We start from the raw sequence: 19,708 nt of genomic DNA, 5'->3' as shown, positions 1-19,708 counted from the left end.
AGCCCATTTTTCCTGATAGTACACAATGAAACTCCCAAACTTGGTCCTCTGGATTGTACTGAGTTTAGGTGCTTCAGATAGTCTGAATACAAGGCAAGCCTGATACAAGGCTTGATTTTTAAAATTAATTAAAATATATTTGGGATAAATCACATAATTTTTTGGGTGATGATGGGTTATTTTTGACTTGGTGGGTCTCATTCACTCAAGGTTTGCTTCTCACTGTTCATTTTCAGACATGCATATACAGAGATCAAGTATGGGCTTCACTCAGTTTTTATTCCTTGGAGCCTACTTTTGTTTTGCACATTGCATCAGCAGTGTGTCCATATGATGAGTTCTGTCTTTAGAGCTGGGGTTTTCTGCCCCCCAAATAAGGCTGGTGCGGGTGTTACTTATATTGCCTTGGAGAGGATGCAGCCTGAAGAGATCTTTCAACATAATGAATTGAGTCAGGTCCCAAATGAGAAGTGTCTACAAGAAGTACATCCAATACTCCCAACTGGAAAAATCAATCATTTAATACCAGGATGCTGGAGTAATATGAGGGCCTGGCTCCAGATTTAGATGCAGGAAAGGAAAATAATGGCTTCTTTATGAAATTTTTTGCTGGTTTAGGGGGTGGTTCTTCCCTAGAAATAGCTCAGTGGGATTCTGAGGTCCTCATTTTTAAAAAATACTTAAGTTCCCTAAAGCTGGTCTATCACAGGCCTAGAGGGGCAGGAGCAGTTGAGGACACTTTGCTTCACCTTTGTTAGGAACAGCTAAATACAAAATGAGTATGAGGAATCCCAGTCTTCATTTTCAATGTGTCAAACGGTTGGCAGCATTGTAGAGCATCCATTGTAGAGGTGGGGTGCTAAATGGGATTTGGTATCTCCATGCAGAAAGGGGTTAGCAGTAGGAATGGATGCTGCTTTCAGTCCTGAAGGCAGGAAGACAAAAGTGGTCTCACCATCAGCACGTGAATACAGCTGCCTTCAGTTCAAATCTGGAGAGCAGGTGGATGTGGGTTTTATTGGTACTGACAGTTTTAACCCCAACAGCAACTGTTGTTGTTAACTGGTGGGAACAAGTTCTTCATGGTAAAAAAAGAGAGATTACAGTTTTTCACTTTGCTGCCTGGTAGACAGATGCCCTTTTAAATGTCCTGCTCTAAAGCTGTATCCTTTTCTACCATAAGAGTTCTCTTGTATAGAAAGATTAGAACTGCTTGGGAAAAAAAAAAGTGTGTAGCATATTGTGTACATATGTCCTGCCAGCTTGCTCCTCTAGTTGGAGCAGGTAGAAGAGAGGAAATTAGGTCCTTTTTCTCCATCTTGCTGCCTCAGGTGGACCTCTTGGTTGTGCAGTATCTGATAAGTGGGAGTAAGGTCTAATTATTCTTATGACCAAGAGATATTTCATCAGAAAGCATTTTTGGATGCCCTGAAGAGTGTTTTGCAGTTGGGGTCCAAATTGCTGTTCCTCTTAAGAAGCAATCCTGCTTTTCACAGTCACATTTTTGCTGCCCTACCCTGTGCCCTGTTCTGTCAACCAGCATCTCTGCAGTAGCACAGTTAGGCAGGTCAAGGAGGTAAAATGACTGCAAACTAATCCAGCTGAAGGCACAGCTGTTTTGCAGACATGTGCAATGGTAGTGCAGAAAAGTGGTGGGAAAGGATGGCCCTTCCACGAAGGAAGCATGCCTTCAGTGTTTCCCTGGGCCTGTGAAAGTCATTCCTAATTGGAGCTGTTTTACTGGAATGCTCTCAGCCATGGCTGTGCTGCTGTAGGAGCTGTCTGGGCTGCTGCTGGAGCCCCACGTTCTGCTCTGTGGTTGAGCAGTGCATCCAGGCAGGAGGCAGCACATACTCCAGGGATCCCCAACTCGGGAGCACACAGAGAATAGAGACTTTAACCTATGTAATGACTTTAAGCAGTTAATTTCTCTCTGTTGCCACGTGGTGGTGATGTTTGTTGTTGCCTTCAAGGAGCTTTGGACTTCTGCTGCTGAGGGCACGTGACACATAAGTTGGCAAGAAATGTCTTACAGTCACCTATAGGTGACTTTCTCCAGTGCTGCGTGGTTTGTGCAGTTATCCACATGGTGATGATATGTTTGCTTCTGTTTATCCTCCATTTTCTGTGTACACATTCCTACACCTCAGCAGGGTCAGCTAATCAACAGCAGGAGGTGTTTTCCTAGGAATAACTGACAAAATATAATAGATTTCAAGGGTAGCACACTGCAGGTATCCCCTTTTGAGTCTACTCAGTTGTCATCTTAGGTTGTTCCAGATCTAGAAGGTTTTCCTATCCCATCTTTATCTCACCAAAGGCTTGGCTGTGATCATTTTGGTTCCCCAATGACCCTGTTTTTGTGGTGAATCCCTAATGTGTCCGGTTCTTACCATTATCTTATTTTATGTTGATAAGCAGACACAGAGGATAGATCATCCATTCAGAAGCGTGTATTTATAAATGAGATCAATGGCACTGTAAAATCCTCTCCACCAACTCTTGGTGATTAACTTGAGTGTGATCTAGGCCTTAACAAAATTTATATAGTATATGTAAATGTACATTCACTATAAGGGCAGCTTACAGAACAACTGATTTAAATATGTTAAATAAAATCTGGTTTTCCTCCACTTGGCTGTGTCCAGTACTACAAACTCAGATTTACTGAGTCCCTGACTTCCTGAGTCTTAAATCTTCTTGTTGCTTAAGTTTTTCATGCTTTTTACGCAGCAAATCAGAAAAGAAAAATGGGAAATCAGGATTATTGTATATTTTTAAGTCTCGCTAAGATGAGAAGGAAAACTTGAGTAAGGCTAGTGTGATATTCTAGAGAATTTTCCTTTTAGGAATTGGATAAAGGGAAGTGATGTCTCTATGCTGTTTTATGGAAACAGATTACTGACTGTCATTCTAAGTTTATGTTCAACATCAGTAGAGAAGCTGTTACTCTAGAAGTTTATAAATGTTTAACCTTTATTGTTTGTTTTGTAATCTTCATTTCTTAATAGCTGATCCTTGTCTTTGTTTTTTATCAAACTGGTCATCTTATTACTGTGTGTGATTAAATGGATGACTTTGTCTTGTAAGCTGCTTGGCAAAACAAGGCTTATTTTGATGCAAGTTGGGTTTTTTCAGGTTTACATTTGTGTAGATGGCATTTCTTCTGTGAACCATTTTGGGTATGGAATAATTAATAGTTGTTCAAAAATGCAGTCAGGCATCTTACTTTTTTTTTTTTTAGTGAGACAGAAACCAACTGAGAAGAAGGAAAAGCATCAAATCTAATTTTCTCTCTCTATGCTTTGTTCCAACATGACATTGGGTGCAGGAGTTAGTGTTGGGCAGTACTGGGCTGTGGCTGCTCAGTGCTGGAATTTTGCATAGCTCTGAACACGTTTGGGTGGAAAGGGGAGGTCCAGCTCTCACAATCCCAGAATTTCCATAGCCTGCATGAGCATCTTGAGAGGTGACTGGTTCTGTTGCACCACACTCTGTTGGGCTGTGCGTGTGCAGGGTTTCCATACTCAGCCTGTGAGGTGTGGAAAAAGGAGGTGGCAGTCCAATCTATGAGTCAATTTTTGAGGTGTGGAAGAGCAGTCAGTGAAGGAACATAAAAAGGTGAAGATTGGGGAATGGAATGTTTGGCGTTGGTTTTAATTAGAAACATCCTGTTCATCACTCATATGTGAGATAAAAAGGGAAGAATATCCATTACTACAGTACACTGACAGAGGAAATATCTGTATTATAGTGAGCAATTCTAATTGAGCTGCCAAGTATAATTGAATTGAAATACAGATCCCATTCCAACAGTATTTCCCTTATTGTAGTGTATGAGTGAGAGTCATCTGGCATTGTATTTATTCCTAATCTTTCTGCAACTGATGACTTTTGTCTAAAATCCAAAGTACTTCAGTACTGCCTCAGTATTAAACTTAGCAATTACCTCTGTCAGCTAAAAGATTAATAAAGCTCAAAAACCAAAACTTTCTTTCATAAACCCAAGGCTTCTTGTACCTGTCCCCTCACAAAGGTACAAAGATGGCACTGGTACTGTGACCTAGAAGAGTGGCAGTGTAAATCAGAGCAGGAAGCTGATACTTGCAAAGCTCAGAGCTGAAGGTTCTCTTGGTTTTGGGGGGGAGCTTTGTTCTTGCCGAGGAGGAACCAAGCCCTGAGCTGCTCTGCTCACGCTCTCCTAGGCGTGGTGCTGTGACTCAAGAGAGGGGTATGTGCTGCCCGTGACTGCAGCTCATCACTTGGAGTGACCTCTCCCTCCCAGCACTGCAAACCAGCTGCACTGAGACTGTTACTCCAAGTGGTACTGGAAATTAGATTAGAATCTGCTGCTCCTGGCTTTGGGTAATTAGCTGGCGGTACCTTTGAAATACTTTTTTAGAGCATTTGGACAATGGTGTGAAACATTCATCGTTTTCAAGGCTTAAAGCTTACTAAATTAAGCAAAACAATCTGAGATCCTTCCACATGTCAAAGGGAAAAGTTTAACAGGTTTAAATTCAGGGTGTTCTACATTATAAAAATTAACAAATATCAATATAAATGGGTACAAGTAGTCCTTCCACCCTCCAGTTGATACAAAAGACTTTCCTCACTTTCTATGAATGTCTCTATATAGACTGAAGCTTCCTCTGAACCAAATTTTTTTTCACTTCTGATTAAAAAGCATGTGAAGAGCTGTTGTAAAGTCAATACTTTGAATTACTATAAAGCTATGACATACCTAAAAATAGTGAAGAACCAAAAAATAAAAAAAAATTAAGTTCTAAAATTTTTCTAAAATACACAGACATTTTTGACATTATTCTGTTCAGGTCATCAAATTGTTACAAGCTATTGAACTACAATGTAAGACATAAATTTTAGAAAAATGAAAAGTGCAGGAAGTTTGAATGATGCATTGCCATAAATTTACTCATCTTTTATAAAATGCCTTCTTGAGGTGCTGACATTTTCAGTACATTAATTGTTCATAATGAATACTCTTGCATAAAACATTCAAAGGTAATTTTCTGAGGCCAAAGAATGACTAAAAAGTTATTCACTAGAGAGCAATCAATAATCTGTATCCAAAGGAACACTGGTGGAATGTGAAATACACTGATGTAACAGGTAGAGGAGTTTGCATATGTAAAAGAATCTGCCCTTTTTACAGGTTTGATGCCCTAAAGAAGCCATAGAGTGGTGTGGACTGGTGCAGAGGCAAAATCATTATGTTCTAATCATGTTTCATTGAAGGCAAGGAAAAACCAGCTTTGGGCAAAATATCCATATCTCTTGTGGCAGAGATCCAGGAGGTAGCCACCTCTGCTGCAGGTAATATATGATTGCTTTTGTGCTGTATACTTCAGGATGGATAATAACAATCAGTGAAGATATGTTTAAAGGATATACTGAAATAGCAGGGAAATAAATTAATTGATCTATCAGGCTTCTTCCAGGCAATAGATTTTAAACAACTTGTCAAATATTTCTTGGCTGTTATACCCTCGCATAAGAGCTTTCCCTGGTTCATAAAGAAAATTAATGTGAAATCAATAATGGTATTTAAAAATTCACCGAACACTTTCCCATCCAATGCAAGTCTCACTTTCAGAGTGCCACTAATGCAACAGGCAGAGTGGGAAAACCACACAGACTTGACCTTAGTGGTTAAAACAGAAGCCGGTGCAGATGGAAAGTGCAGTGAAGAGATGCTTTCAGAAGCAACCAGGAGGAGCTGCCTGCTTCCCCACAAGAACAAACCTCTAAACAGAGCCCCTTGTGAGCATCAGCTTGCAAAAGTCTTGTTTGAAGATGCAGTCGAGATGCTACTCTGACTTCCTGCTAGAAGATACAAGATGGCCTGAACAGCAAGCAAAAAGAAAAAAAAGAAATATCACATAAGGGTGAAAACCACAACAGAAGAACTGTAAAATAAGTTTCCTGTACCATCACACAAACCTATGAGCTGCCCAATTTCAGATAAAAAAGAGGGAACATTTGCTGCTTCAGGTTGCTTCATTCTACTCTTGGAGGAAACCTGGGATCATTTTGGAAATGAGAAGAAACAAGCCATAAATTAGGTTTGTGTTTTGGTTTATAATTTTTAATAAAAGTACAAAGAGGAGTAAGACAATACATGGTGTTTTTGTGGCTGTATCTGCATTTAGGCTATTTTTCTGGTGACAGAGGTACATTGTAGTTACCATTTATGTAAATTAATACAATTGTAATTACCCACCGTTGCCACATTTGATCTGTGAAAATAAATAGGATTTGTCTGTATCTCCTCTTCTTCCCCTTCCTCCCCAAGTGATTCAGAACTGTTTTGCAGCCTCTTGCACAGGGTTGTTCAGCAAGGCAGAAGGTGAAGTGCAAGCCTAGGGAGTTTGGGGGTGGTTGTGATCTCTCCTGGCAGGCTGATGTACTGAGCTGCTGCATCCAAGAGCAAGGTCCAGAGTTTGCTCAGTTTTGTCATCTCCAGGCACCCGTGCCCACGGTCTCTTGGCAGTATTCACAAAAATTTAAAAATATACTGCTTTATTACTCGTGGTGATATCTAGTTTTGGGGGTTCACATGTCTCATACCTCCCCAAGCTTTTTTTATCTGACAGAGTTAAATGTTTGTTTTTCTTTTTAGGTTAGAATTCAGATTCAGATGGAAGCACTTGACTCCCAAAGCTGCGTCCTCAACCAGCAGCTAGGAGATGCACGATAGAATTGGCAGAATTGCACTGCTCTAAGCACTTTTGGAGACATATGCTGCTTTTCCCACTCCTGGAAGCAGTCCCACGGATGCCTCATGATTATTCACTTGAGTCATGGCCGCAGAGTTGACTTTTTGGAGGTTTGGATTCCCAGATTCCTACACCGCACGTTTAACAGAAGCACAAACTCCGAAGGTGTTTAGTTTAGGTGTCCTTCCTACTAATCAACTGATTAGTAGGTAGGACATGATTCCAACTCCCTCTCAGCCAATGAATAGGACAAATAGGTTGTTGGCAATGATTGGGACGAGTATGGCGATTAGGAAGAATAGCAGGTAGGTGAAAAATTTTGTAATGTAGGGGTCTGAGGCGATATATCATGTTGCAAATTGTAGGATAGATCAGGATACGAACAGTGCAATGGGGAAGAAGGTAAGGAAGTAGAAGTTTATTTTTAGGCTGATGGGGATTTTGAAGTTTATAATGATTTTTCATTCTCAGAAGGAGGTGAGGCTTTCTGTTCTGGAGTGGATGTAGATTGTTATTGGGATTAGGCTGATTAAGAAGGAGGTTTTGACTGTGTTTATAATTGTGTTGGGGGTGTTCTTGCCTTCAAACTGCAGACCTGCCCGGCTGCAAACACAGAGGATGCGTTTAACCAAAACCCAATGCTCCCAACGCAAACCTGGAACGCTGTTTGGTGGAATCGAGACATCCCCAAGGAGGAGCAGCCGCCGGGCGGGTGCCGGTGTCGCTCCGCGGGGACAATTCCCGCGGCGCCCGGCACCAGGTGGCGCTGGCAGCGGCTCCCTTGGTTTTGGGAAGGGAGCGTGGCAGTCAGAGAGCTGGACAGCAGCAAATTCTAAATTTCTAGAGCGAAATCGCTGCGGGGAGCCTGGGTGTTGTTTCCTTGGCGGAGGTTGCAGGAGCGGGGCATCATCGCCTGTGTGCCATTGCTGCGCGGCTCTGCTGCCCAGGTGCGTGTGCTCCGTGAGAAACGTGGCAGCGCCGAGCCCCTGCCCAGCTCTGTGCTGCTCTAATATCTAGGGTATCAAGAGAATAATTTCCTCCTGGTGTGCTCCTGCTGGTAAATGAATGATTAGTACATGCTTCACCATGAACAAATGTTAGACAGCCTGAGAAAAAAAACTTTATTTGCCTACTTTACTGACTCTACAACATGAGCAAAACTTTAATTTGCTTTAAAAATTCTTTTAAATGTTGCTAGAAAGAAGTTATTGTTACACAGCTTCAACAATAGATTATTCTAAATCTATTCCTAAACCCATACAAAAATGGAATCTCAGATTTTACTTATGCTATCAATCTGCACTGAGTTATCACAAGTGTAGAAAAATAAGAAAGTTGCTATCCGGTCTAGTTAGTTGAAACAAAACAGGAAGATGAATTGCAGCACTAGTAAGAGTTCTTTTGTCATCTGATTTTCCAGAAAGCATTTTTAATTTTACAGTAAAATCTTGAAAACAAATTTCTTCAGAATGATGCCTCTCTGCTTCATAGGATTTTCAAATACAATTCCCATTCTCAGCTAGCTTGGTGGTAGGAGCCATCTACTTGCTCCAGATGCAAAGCAAAATTTGCTTTCATTTTGCTTTAAAAATTCCATCAGTTTGGTTTTTTGGATTTTTTGGATTTAGTTTTTTTTGGTTTTGTTTTGATTTTTAACAGAAAAGAAAAAAAAATTCTGTTCATAACAGTCCATTACAGAGTTTGGAATATTACATACGCCCTGCAAAAGGAGATTTAAAGATTCATTGAATACTAGAGATGGTATGAAAATGATAAACATTTCTCAGTGCTTTCTCTAAATTTTCCACAAAGCTTCTTAAACATTTGAATCAACTAACTCTAAGCTGGTTCAGTTTTCAGGCAAGGAAAGTTGTTTTCTTTTTTTCTGGCTGGTAGTGTTTTTACAAGAAGTGAGGACAAGATCAGGCAGATGGAAGGGGAAAAAAGTGTGAAGGAATTGTAAGATCAAAATCTTAAAAACTGCATTATTGGTTTGGAAAAATGAAGACATTAGTTGTGTAGCTTCTGAGTCTAAATTACAGAATGTTTTGAAAATGCCATTTTAGTTTTTAAAATTGCTGCATTTATTCAGAGACTGCTGAGAATGGAGAGTATTGATAAGCTCTACTAAGCATTTTCATATGGAATCTATTTTCAGCCACATACCAGAAAATGTCTTTGTTATTTTTTTGAATGAGACCCTAATCTCGGAATGACTTTTCATTTATCAGAGCCTTTTAAGTCTGCTATTGTGTTTCCAGTCAGATCCTTTCCACTCACTTCTTTTTTCCTGTGTCAGCCTCTTACAAACTTGCCACAGGGCAAAGTTCACAGTTATTTTCCACAGGCACAAGGATTTCCCCTCTCAGGGGTGCACTTGGGCTTTATGCAGTGGAAGCCAAGCACAAATTAATGCCAGCTCTAATAGTTTGTGATAAAGTTTCTTGTGGTATATCATACTTAATAGCAAACCGTACAATTTGTGATTTAACTTGTTAGCAATTCCAAGGCTTTTGTTTCTTCTGCTGTTCAGTCAGATGAAATGGCTTAGTGGTTTTTTGCATCACCAGCATTGGCATTTGTGCCTGTTGGTGTTCTTATTTAGCGTTGTGTCGGTTCCCACTTCAGCTATAATTTAGTAATGTTCAAATACCACTTTCTAGAAAAAAAAAAGTAAGTTCTGGCATCTGCAGTTGAGAAGTTGGAAAACGTGAGTGGAGTATGCCAAAAAAATCCCCAAAGAAATATTATTGAATCCTCTTAAAATGTCATTATTTTTCTGTTTTGGTATTTTTTGGGGGGGGGGGGAAGGGGGAGAGGAGAGGTGGATTACAAATGTTGTAGCACTTCAGTTCCCTGAAATATATTTATTTTAAATTTTTCCAGGGTGTTCAAGTTTATGTCTGTGTATTTTATGCACAACAAACAGCTGAAATTCCCTCAAAGGGATTAAAAAAAGGCACAAAACCTGTTTGTTCTCTCCTAATTCACTGTTACAGATTTTACGACTCCTGGTATCAAGAAGGATTTGTGTTCCTACCCTTGACAGAAACCTCCACCTCCCCATCCCTCTGCAGTGAGGATGTGCCAGCTGTCAGCCTGGCTGCCATTTCCCACCCTCCTGCAGCTGAGCAGAGCTTTTAATCAGTCTTGGAAAGTGCTTTGCTGACCCTTCCCTTCCAACAGAGGCTGATGTTCAGGCTGTAGCTCCTCGTATCAAAATTCTTTTGGATCTCTTGCTGGGCATTTGCTGCCTTCAGGCTGGAGCTGGGAGCAGCAGTGGTTTGCCTGTGTCAATGACCAGCTAACAACAGGAGAGAGCAGAGGATGCATGGATCAGAGACAGAGCCAAAGCTGTCCTGCTCAGTGGCACCATGGGCCCAGATGGCTCAGCAGTGGTTTACCAAGTATCAGCGTGGAAAAATAATCAATCAGCTTGTGTGGGTAACCTAACTCAGCTGTGAGGGGCAAATGAACATCTGCATCACAAAATGCAAGTAATTGGCAAGAAATCTGGGGATTTGTGTGAGTTCTGTTTTGGAAGAGCCAGCCTGGTCAGAGTCAGCTCTCTGGGAAAGTGGCACCAGTGCAGATCAGCCAGGGGCTCCAGAGACTGCAGCCAGCACAGCCTGGCTTTGCTTGTCCTCCTGACACTAAGAGGAGACCTTTAGCTGATTCCCTTCCCATCTTGCTCTGGTCTCCTGATGCCATTTGGTTGCTTTGTCTTGTTGAAGTTGAGCTCCTGGGCAGGGGGAGGCTGCAAATTCCATTTATTGGGTGTGTGTGAAGCCCTCAGCACCACGGGGCTGAACATCTCCAGGCTGCTGCACCCAGAGCAGCTGTTATCAGTAACACAAAAACAAGGAGCTGCAATAGAGTGTGGGAAGGGGAATAGCTTGCCATTACTGATGTCAGGTTTAACAAGTAAGAACTGCACTTGTGTTATTACTGATCATCCTCTGGAGAGCTGTAAGCATCTCCCTGGATAGGGATCCAGTTTCTGCCCTTACCCTGTATAACCTCATCAGTTTCAAAACAAGATTTAATGTCATTAGAGCAAATTGGCTTTAAGGCAAGGGGATTTTGTCCAAGGAACTCAGATTGTCTTTACTTGTTTTTTCTAAGTATATGGCATCAGAAGGATCATTGAGAAATTTACTCAAACCAACATTTCTTCCCAGCTGTCTCAGGTCCAGCTTGTGTCACCAACCTTTTTGCCTGTGCTGCTTTCCATTCTGCTAAGTGGTAAACACCCTCTGAAACATCTCAGCATCCTTCAGGATATTTTATACTCCCTTTGCTCAATCTCATACAGGCTCAAGGGACAAATGGGTGGTCTGGTTGTTAACTGGAAACTTGGTCAGCTCTCCTCATATTTTCAAGATTGGTTATAGATTAATATTTTTTTTTTCTGGTGAATAAATTATAACTCAACAATGGACAAGTGTATATGGCTAGCATTTAGTTTTATGCGTTTCCCTTCCTTTTCTGCAACATTTTTCTTTTCTGCAGTTTAGTATGGGTACCTACTTGCATGATAGATTGTGTCTGGAATTCCTGAAAGAGTGATTTATGCTATTCTACTCCCGTTGTCTTTGCTTGCACTTTAGCACTTTGAAATTTCTGCATTTCAAGAAAAGGAAGAAAATTCCCTCCAGTATGAAACTGCTTAGATTTCATTGGTAGTCTTTTAGTATTTCAGTCAATGCTTTGTCTCCTGGTATGTACAATACCTCTGAAATGTCTCTCTCTCGAGTCCTTCAGGATATCCCCTAAAAGAATGTGGAGTTAATATGACTTGCAAATTGTTTTAACTGATTTGTTTATTGGGTAGCCCGGGCTTAGTTCATTCTCCTTGACAAAATGCAATCAGTTGCTTTGCATCATTCCTCATAAGCTACAGTTAGAACCTTCTTTTGTTTTTCCAGAGAAGGATCTGAACCCTGACCCCAGCAGTGCTTTGAAGTCTTCCCTGACAGACAAAGATGAAGCTTGAGGTATCAAAATGTCCTGGGAGGGACGTGACCCTTCAGTGAGCAGGGACCTGGTGGGGAGGGCTTGTTGCACGGGGCTGGAGATGGGGAGGAGGGTGACTGCATGGAAGTGGGGCTGCTCTGGAGCCCCTGGAATTGCAAATTGCAGCTGGAAGCAGGGGAGAAGCCAGGAGGATGTGAGGGGCAGGGTACAATTTCCTGGTGTCATTGCAGAAGATTAAGAAATATGCTTTAATGGAGAAAGGGGTTGTATCTTTGGATAAATACATGTGGATGCCCACATTTTTAAATCTAAAATAAATTCTTGAATCTAAAATAAAAGGAGTTGAAGATTTCAACTATGGCATTTTGATTCCAAGAGAGACAGTGGCCTTGACAAGAAGTAAAGAAACAAGTTTTACTGTGATTCTTTCTTCCAGTGAAACTTTCAGCAGAAGAAATAGAAAGTATGGAAAGGTAAATTAGAGGTTGTGATAAAGGAGAGGATTAATTCAGATTACATAGCACATAAGGGTGTTCCCAAAGTACAGGCCACTCTTTTAGGAACATCCCCACATAAAAAGGAAGCATCAAATGCCTTAACCAAACTAAATCAATCTTCATGACATGACACGTCTGTGGGCATTTAACATCCTTGCTGCAGCCTTGTAACTGCACTCTCCTGTTGCATGGATGTGTCCCAGGTAAACATTTCATCTTTATTGAAGTGCAATAAAGTGTAAGAAAGATGTTAAAAAAGACCCTGGGATTTTTTTTTCTTAGAAAGCCAGTATACATGAGATAATGTCAGGTGTAAAGAAAAATTCTTATGTTTGTAGTGAGAATATTTCAAGTGAAATATTTCCATCTGAACCCAGGAAAAAGACAGAGGAATGATAACAGCAGATTTCTTGTCAGAGATCAGCTGTCAGAATGAACAGATAATACTTACTTAATGGCATCCAAAATAGAAATCCTCCAGATCAATCTGCACAGCCCCTATAAAAATAACAAAACCAGAAAAAAATGAGTAATTAAATACTTGAGAGATTTACAGTGACAAAATGAAAGATGAAATAAAGCTCTGAGAGATTACCACAGAACAGTTATTTTCCCTTTTCTCTCTTTATTTTCCTTTCACTCTTCTGCTTCTTCTTTTTATTTTTTTCCTAAGGCAAATGCTAAGAATATTTCAGTGAGTCACTTCAGACAGGTTAAGCAGATATCTAAGGAAGCAGCCTTTGGTAAATCAAGTGGGATCACACAGGTAGAACTGGAATTCAGTGGCCTGGGCTGAACATCCCTTGGTAACTGAAAGGCTTTGCTTGTTCAGTCCCACAGATGCAGCATGGCAACAGGGATGTGACATATTGCTTACTTAGGGGTATGTGCCAGAAATTGTGAAGGGCACATCAAGCCTTCTGAAAGAAAATCAAACCAATTAGAATCTTGTCTCATGTTTAATTAACTTAAAACTCAGTCTCTTATTTCTAGGCAGGAGTTCTTGTGGGAATGGAGGTACTTGAATACCAAATAATCTTCCAAACCATTTGGAATTCACTCTGATAAGAGTGGTTTTTGACTGAGCTTTATTTTCAGCTAAATTCTAATGCAAGTTGCCAAGCAATACAAACCTGTACAAGCTGAAAAGAAAGAGGAAAACCCTACTGGTTTCTGATATTGAGCCAGTCAGCCCAGCTACTACAATATCTGAACATCTTAATCTTTAATGTGTGTCACTTCCAAACTTCTCTGTAACTAAAATTTCTTGTAAAGGTCAAAATCCACTTCTTAGAAGCCACTCAGAATGTGAGAATCCATTTCTAAGAAGATTTTGCATGCATATAACAGGTGAAGATATATTGCAATAGCTAGGTTTTTTCTGATTTTTTAAAATTTATGAAATGTGTTTTTCCCAGGCTTACAACCAGCACAAAATCAAATATAATAAGCTGATAAAAAGCAGAACATCGTCCATGACACTTCAGTCTGCCAATTCTTATATTTTTCACCCACTTACTCTGTTCTCAAGACATCTTTTTGCCTAGGGAAAAACACAAGATTTATAATACACCAGGAAAGAAAAAAATCTGGTTCTTACCACACTAAGGTGAAAGCTCCAAGTAAAAGGATCATCTCCCAGCATATCCTTGTCCATGTTTATTTTAGTCAAATCTAAACTAGATTAGATTTTGTATATTTTTAGAGCATCTTGATCATCATCATAGTATTTGATCATTACCTCCTACAGACCACATATGGAAAGAAATACTCTGGTATATGGCTGGTAGATATTCAGGAACAAATGGGAGTCCAAGAGGAATAAGCCTGGGTGGCTAATGACATCTTTAATACTTTCAAGGAAGTATTAAGTTCTGGTTTTGCTTCAGGCAGATGCACACCTGAAGCTTGGGTGCTGCTGGAGAAGAAATGAGGAGCAGAATGCACCCACATTTTTTTAGTTGCTCTAAAGCTGTAGTGGAAACTTGTAGCTGATCTTCTGAGCTGTCATGGGATGGGTGAGTGGGGCAGAGCCAGAGAGGGAGATGATACAAATCCCTCTGCTTTATGGGTTTAATAAAGGGAGCACCAGGAGCATCTGTGCCTGTGAGCAGCTCTGGGAAGCTCAGTCCCACTCACAGAATGAACTGCATGGAGCACTTGTGCCCAGTTAGGATGGGGGGAGAGAGGTGCAGTGCAAATCCATAGGAACATCATGGAATAATTTTTAGGCCTTGCACATTGTTGGAATGCAACTGCTGAGTGAATGTATCCTGCCTTTTCACTAGGCTGTGCAGGGCTGGGAAAGAAACAGCCCTATCTACTCATTTCTTTAATGAAAGCTGAAAAAAAGATGAAGTTGGACTCTGTAATGCCGTGCTGACAAGTGATATAATATTCTTATTCATCTTTTAATCCTGTTCTTTCAGGTGTCTAATTTGGTGCTTCCCCTATTAACTTTCTCATTTCTTCCTGTGCAGAACATCAGAGGTCACTGTGCCTCTTGTCATAATATTTCCAGTTTATAAGAGGGCAGAGGGAGCAGAAAGTAACTACAAGGTAGTTCTGAATCTTTCATCTTCATTTCTAAATCCTGTAATTTCTTTAAAGTACATACCCTCCTTCTTTCTTACCACCAGAAACAAGAACTTATTTGAATGTCAAACAGGGCTTTAATGAATCTCATAAGATAATCATAACAGCAGCTGTCCAAGTTAGTTTCTTTAAAAAATTCTGTATGATTTTACTTATGTTTTTAAGTGCTAACTCGAGAGTTTGCCTTTTTCTTCCTCTCACACATCCCTTTGAAAACAGGGATGTTAATTTACTAGTTAATGACTTTTTAAGTGCTTCTTCACCCAAGATACTGAACACAGCTCCTCAAACGTGCCAGCTGAACTGGAGCACGTACCATTGAGGAGAGAGGCACTCAAGTAGCTCCTCTTGCAGTCATGACAGTGTTGATATAAATATTTAGAAATGTCTTGAAATAATGTTACCATTCAGCAAAGGTTGGCACCCCTAGAATGGTGGTTACTAAATATTTTTATGCTTTCTTGGTTCAACAAAGCCTATAGGGTTTAATTTACCCTCCTCTGGGAAACACTGAGCACATGCAGGGTTTTTTCCTGTGTTTTACCCTTTAAAAGTCTCTCCTACAAAGAAGGGCAGGTGACAGTAAGTTGAAGTTTTCTTCTAACATCTGGGTGTCTTGTGCATCAGTAGCAGATGCTTATGCCTTCCTTTGGGCATAGAAGAAGTCTGAGGGAGTTCTAAATTTGAGTCACTTGACTCACACATACATCCCAGTCCTGAACTGAGGATGTACAGCCAACATCTGAGGCAGTTCCTTCATGTAGGAGTCCCAGCCCAACATCTCTGTCTGGTTCCTAAGTGACAGCTCCTAACAGCAGAATTACTTCAGTGAGAAGCAAGGCAGGCAGCCAGATTCCAGGCTGTTCACATTGCCTCCTCTTCTCCTGAGCCTGCCAAGGTACAAAGTCCTTGCATAACCCAAGCACTGAACAGCAACAGAGCAGGTCTCTCTAAGAGATGGAAACCTGCTTGCACATTTAAAGGTAACATTTGAAGGCTTTGTAGTGGTGCTACATGGGGATGCTTCCCATGGCAATGTCCCTGCTTATCTGTTAACAGAAAAGGTAATTGCAAAGCTTTAGCACTTCGCTTCTGGCCAGCATTTCTGCACTTGGGCTCTTATCCTATTTATTTGTTTCTGCAAAACAATAGGAATCAGCTTTCTCATAGTGCACTGATACTGTTACAATTTATCTTTAAAATTTTTTCAATGTATTTAGTGACAGGTTTGTTCTCAACAATTGTCAGTCCCAGCATGATTAGTTCCACATTTTTACTTCATGGGGACATTTTGTACTTCATTTTGCTTCCATCAGTTACTGAGGCTTCATCCTGATGTCTTGTAGGGCATCCCTCAAGAGTGCTGTGTTTCACACATGCTTTTCTCAGAAGAAAAGAAGAATTCAGGGTTTTTGTAGTATGTCAGAGCTGGCTGTTCCTAGTCCTACTTCACCTTTTCCCTTCAATTGTTTCAGATTTGCAAGTAAGATGCCACTAGTAACATAGGAAGGCTGCAGTCACTTCCAGCCTGTTCTCAGCACTGCCTACAGACTGATGCAAATTGGCACATTTAAAGCCCAGGCAGACAGCAGCTGTGTAATCCAGTGGCATTTCCTTCTAAAATTTTCTGCAGAGAAGAGGAGCTTGAAAGGAAGTAACAGTTTGGGGAGAAATCCAATTCCAGCCCCAGAGGCAATGCTACACTAAGCAGTAAATCTTCTTGTCTGTGTCTACAGAGCAAATAAGGAGCTCCTGGCTTGCTGGCTGTGTCTCTGCAGCCAGGGAGGAGCCTGCAGACTTGCTGCCCCACTCTTCTCTAGCAGAAACCTATTTGACCATGCTGCAATTCCCTGTCAGTGCACGCTCCAGGTTTTATTTTCCACAGAAACTGGGATGCTGCCAATGAAGGAGGATGGGAGAGATGCTGTGTACCTTATTTCAACCTGACATGGCTTTAGGACATGAGCAGAAAACAATACCAGAGCCAGAGAGCCAGACACAGCTCTTTTTTTTTTTTTTCCCCAGCTTGCTAGGTATCCAATAGTTTCAGGCAATCAGACACTGTCTGATGTGAAAAACAAGCTCCAAAAATCTGGAAGCATCTAATTCATGCAGAAAAGTACCTACTAAACTGGGGGAAAATAGAGACTTAAAGCTAGTCAGTGCTGTAAAGTCACAGACACAGAGCTCCAAGGTAGCAATGCCTCCCATCTAATTCCAGCACAATCTGTCACTGGGCTTGGGAAAAGGCAGCATGAGCAACAGCCATTCAGAAGAAGAAAACACCAGCATCTATTGTGCCTGCACATCAGTATTGGAAGGATGATTTCTGCATGATTTCATTCCTGAGATCCCACTGGGGCTTTTTGCTATTCCTTTTTCAGTAAGAATAGATCCGCTTCTAAATTTCCCATTAAAACCATGTTTTTGATCAAAAATGCAGTTTCTGCCACATGAGCACTAACAACTCTTTTATCAGGCCATGTAAAAAAAAGTCTTGTGTTTAGGGCTGCCCAGCCTGAGCTTACTGTCCTTCAGCCTGTTGAGCTAGAAGATTAAAGGCTGAATTGCTCCCCTGCCATCCTCCAGTCTCCCCATTCCCAATGGTTGCTCCAACAGCAAAACAGGCTGTTCTGCCTTGGCTGAGTCAAGGAGATTGCTGTAGGTGGTGTGTGGCAGTGACATTTTGGGAGAAGGAGTCCAGTGTGGGAGGCCAGACCAGAGAGGAGACACAGAAACCCAGGCTGCAGCTCTCAGGAGATGTGGTTTCCCTGTGCAGCAAGATGTAATTTAACTTTGAGCTGACTCAAAATAAAAGGCTGGAGGATTTTTCTCTCCCACCTCGCTTTTACATCACATGGGTATTTTTCTCTTTAGCAGTGTCTTCAGGCTTTCAGTTCCTCTACCCAGCTACAGCCTGTTCTGCTTCTGGGAAAATTTGGGGAAAGGAGCTGCAAATAGAAAATATGTCTCCTTGTTTCTATCCACCTCTTCTCTCACATGCTTTGGTAAAAGAAAAACGTGTAGCTCTTATATATATATATTTTTTTAAAAAGTCCAGATTGCTTCCCTTAATGCTTTCTCTAGTGGTTTCAGCTAGACTTTTTCCTTCAAAAAGAAATAAACCATTTCACATTTAAAAGTCACAAATTGTGGCTTCCATTTTGTCAAAAAGGCTGAGCTCCTTCCAGGTTTAGAAATACACTTAAACCTGCCAAGTTTTGTCAAACATTACCTTCATTTAACAAGAAATAGTCATACTTTTTGGATTAAAGAGAAAGAGGAGAAGCAGCCATTCAAGTGCCTTTTATAAGAGAGAACGTTCTGTATTTTCTTGGGTGCAGACATGGGGGAGGAGGAATATGGAAAGAAAAAAATAAAAAAGAAAAGAGCAGACAGAAATACCCAGCTGAGGGCCAATCTGAGTTTATAATTGGTATCAGACTCTGCCAGTCTTACTCATGTAGTGCAATTCCTATTGATTTCTGGAGGTTCCTCACAGGGTAAGCTAATGTTTAACATAAATAAGGGTTACTGAATCTTGCCCTTGAGAAGGAGGGGTCAGGAAGCTCTTATCAATTGAACTGCTCCATTCCTGACTGGCAAGCCTGTTCAATTCAGGGTTAATTAAGTGATTCCTCAAAGTGCAAGTGTTGTGGAGGAGCACGATCATTACCATTTATATTCATTCTAATATGATGTATTCCAACTCCCTCTCCATCAGGTCTTACTGAGAGGGATCTGGTGAAGGAGATTGAAAAGTCTTTGCAAAATAATCTTGAATACTGCCAGATACACTTAGTTAAAGTTGTCTGGTAGTGCAAGATGAGCTATAGTGTCTAAGGCAACAATGCACACTTTTTTTTTATTTTAGCTTATTATTAAGCTTGTGTGATATAAGCCCCCATCATTTCTGCTTTCTCACTTTTTTACATCCACCTTTGCTACCTATCCCACTCCAATGTGCAGGAAAGAAGCTTTGATTTGAATTGCACCAAGATGCCATGCATCTTAATAATGCTCTGGAGTGATTGGCATGGAGTCTGGATTACAGGGCTGGATGCAGGAATGCTGCCAGAAGGCACCACAGCCACTGCTGTGGTCTCTGAAGGGACCCAGCCACTCTGTCCATGTGTCCTTTCCCTGTGTCTTGCAGTGCTTGAAGGTACTAATTTGTCCACATTTTCCTCTGTTCATTAATGCATCCTGTCCTTAGAAATTGAGTTTTTTAAGACAGTCATGTGTACTGTCTAGTTGAAAGATTAATCACAAGGAGGTGCTTGAGGTGGGGAGGCTTTACTGGAGAGGTGCAACATGTGGTCAGCTAGTCACTCTTAATGGCAGTTTCCAGTAGGTCTCCTAGCTTTTGCAAGGGACATCCCCTAGCTTTTGGAAGTGACATCCCCTAGCTTTTGGAAGTGACATCCCCTAGCTTTTGCAAGGGACATCCCCTAGCTTTTGCAAGGGACATCCCCTAGCTTTCCCAAGTGACATTCAGCCAGACATGTGCCAGCCATGCAATCTACCAAACCCTGCAAAGTGCAAATATCAACATAAATGGATGTTAAGTTGCTGTGTGTTAGCTCCTAACTGAAACAGAGAGTGGGCTTCCAGCAGAGGCAGACAAATAGCATTGGTTTACACTGGCTTGAGGATTTGGCCCATCACCATCCCCTTATGCCCTTCTTGGAGGAGCTGCGAACTAGATAAAGGCTTTTCCTGTAACATGGCTAGCAACTGTCTGTTTAGGCTGACTGGTAGTAAAGCTGGGGAATCTTTCTCAAAAATCATTCTGCTGGACAGCTGATTCCTCAGGTAAAAGCCATTTATTTAGTTAAATCCTCCATCCTAGTCCTGCCTCTCAGGTCAGCTATCTTCCTCGTCAGCTATCCCTTTGAA

The sequence above is a fragment of the Molothrus aeneus genome, chromosome 3, assembly GCF_037042795.1.
Source record: "Molothrus aeneus isolate 106 chromosome 3, BPBGC_Maene_1.0, whole genome shotgun sequence".
Taxonomy (NCBI): Eukaryota; Metazoa; Chordata; class Aves; order Passeriformes; family Icteridae; genus Molothrus; species Molothrus aeneus.
This window is presented reverse-complemented; position numbering follows the sequence as displayed.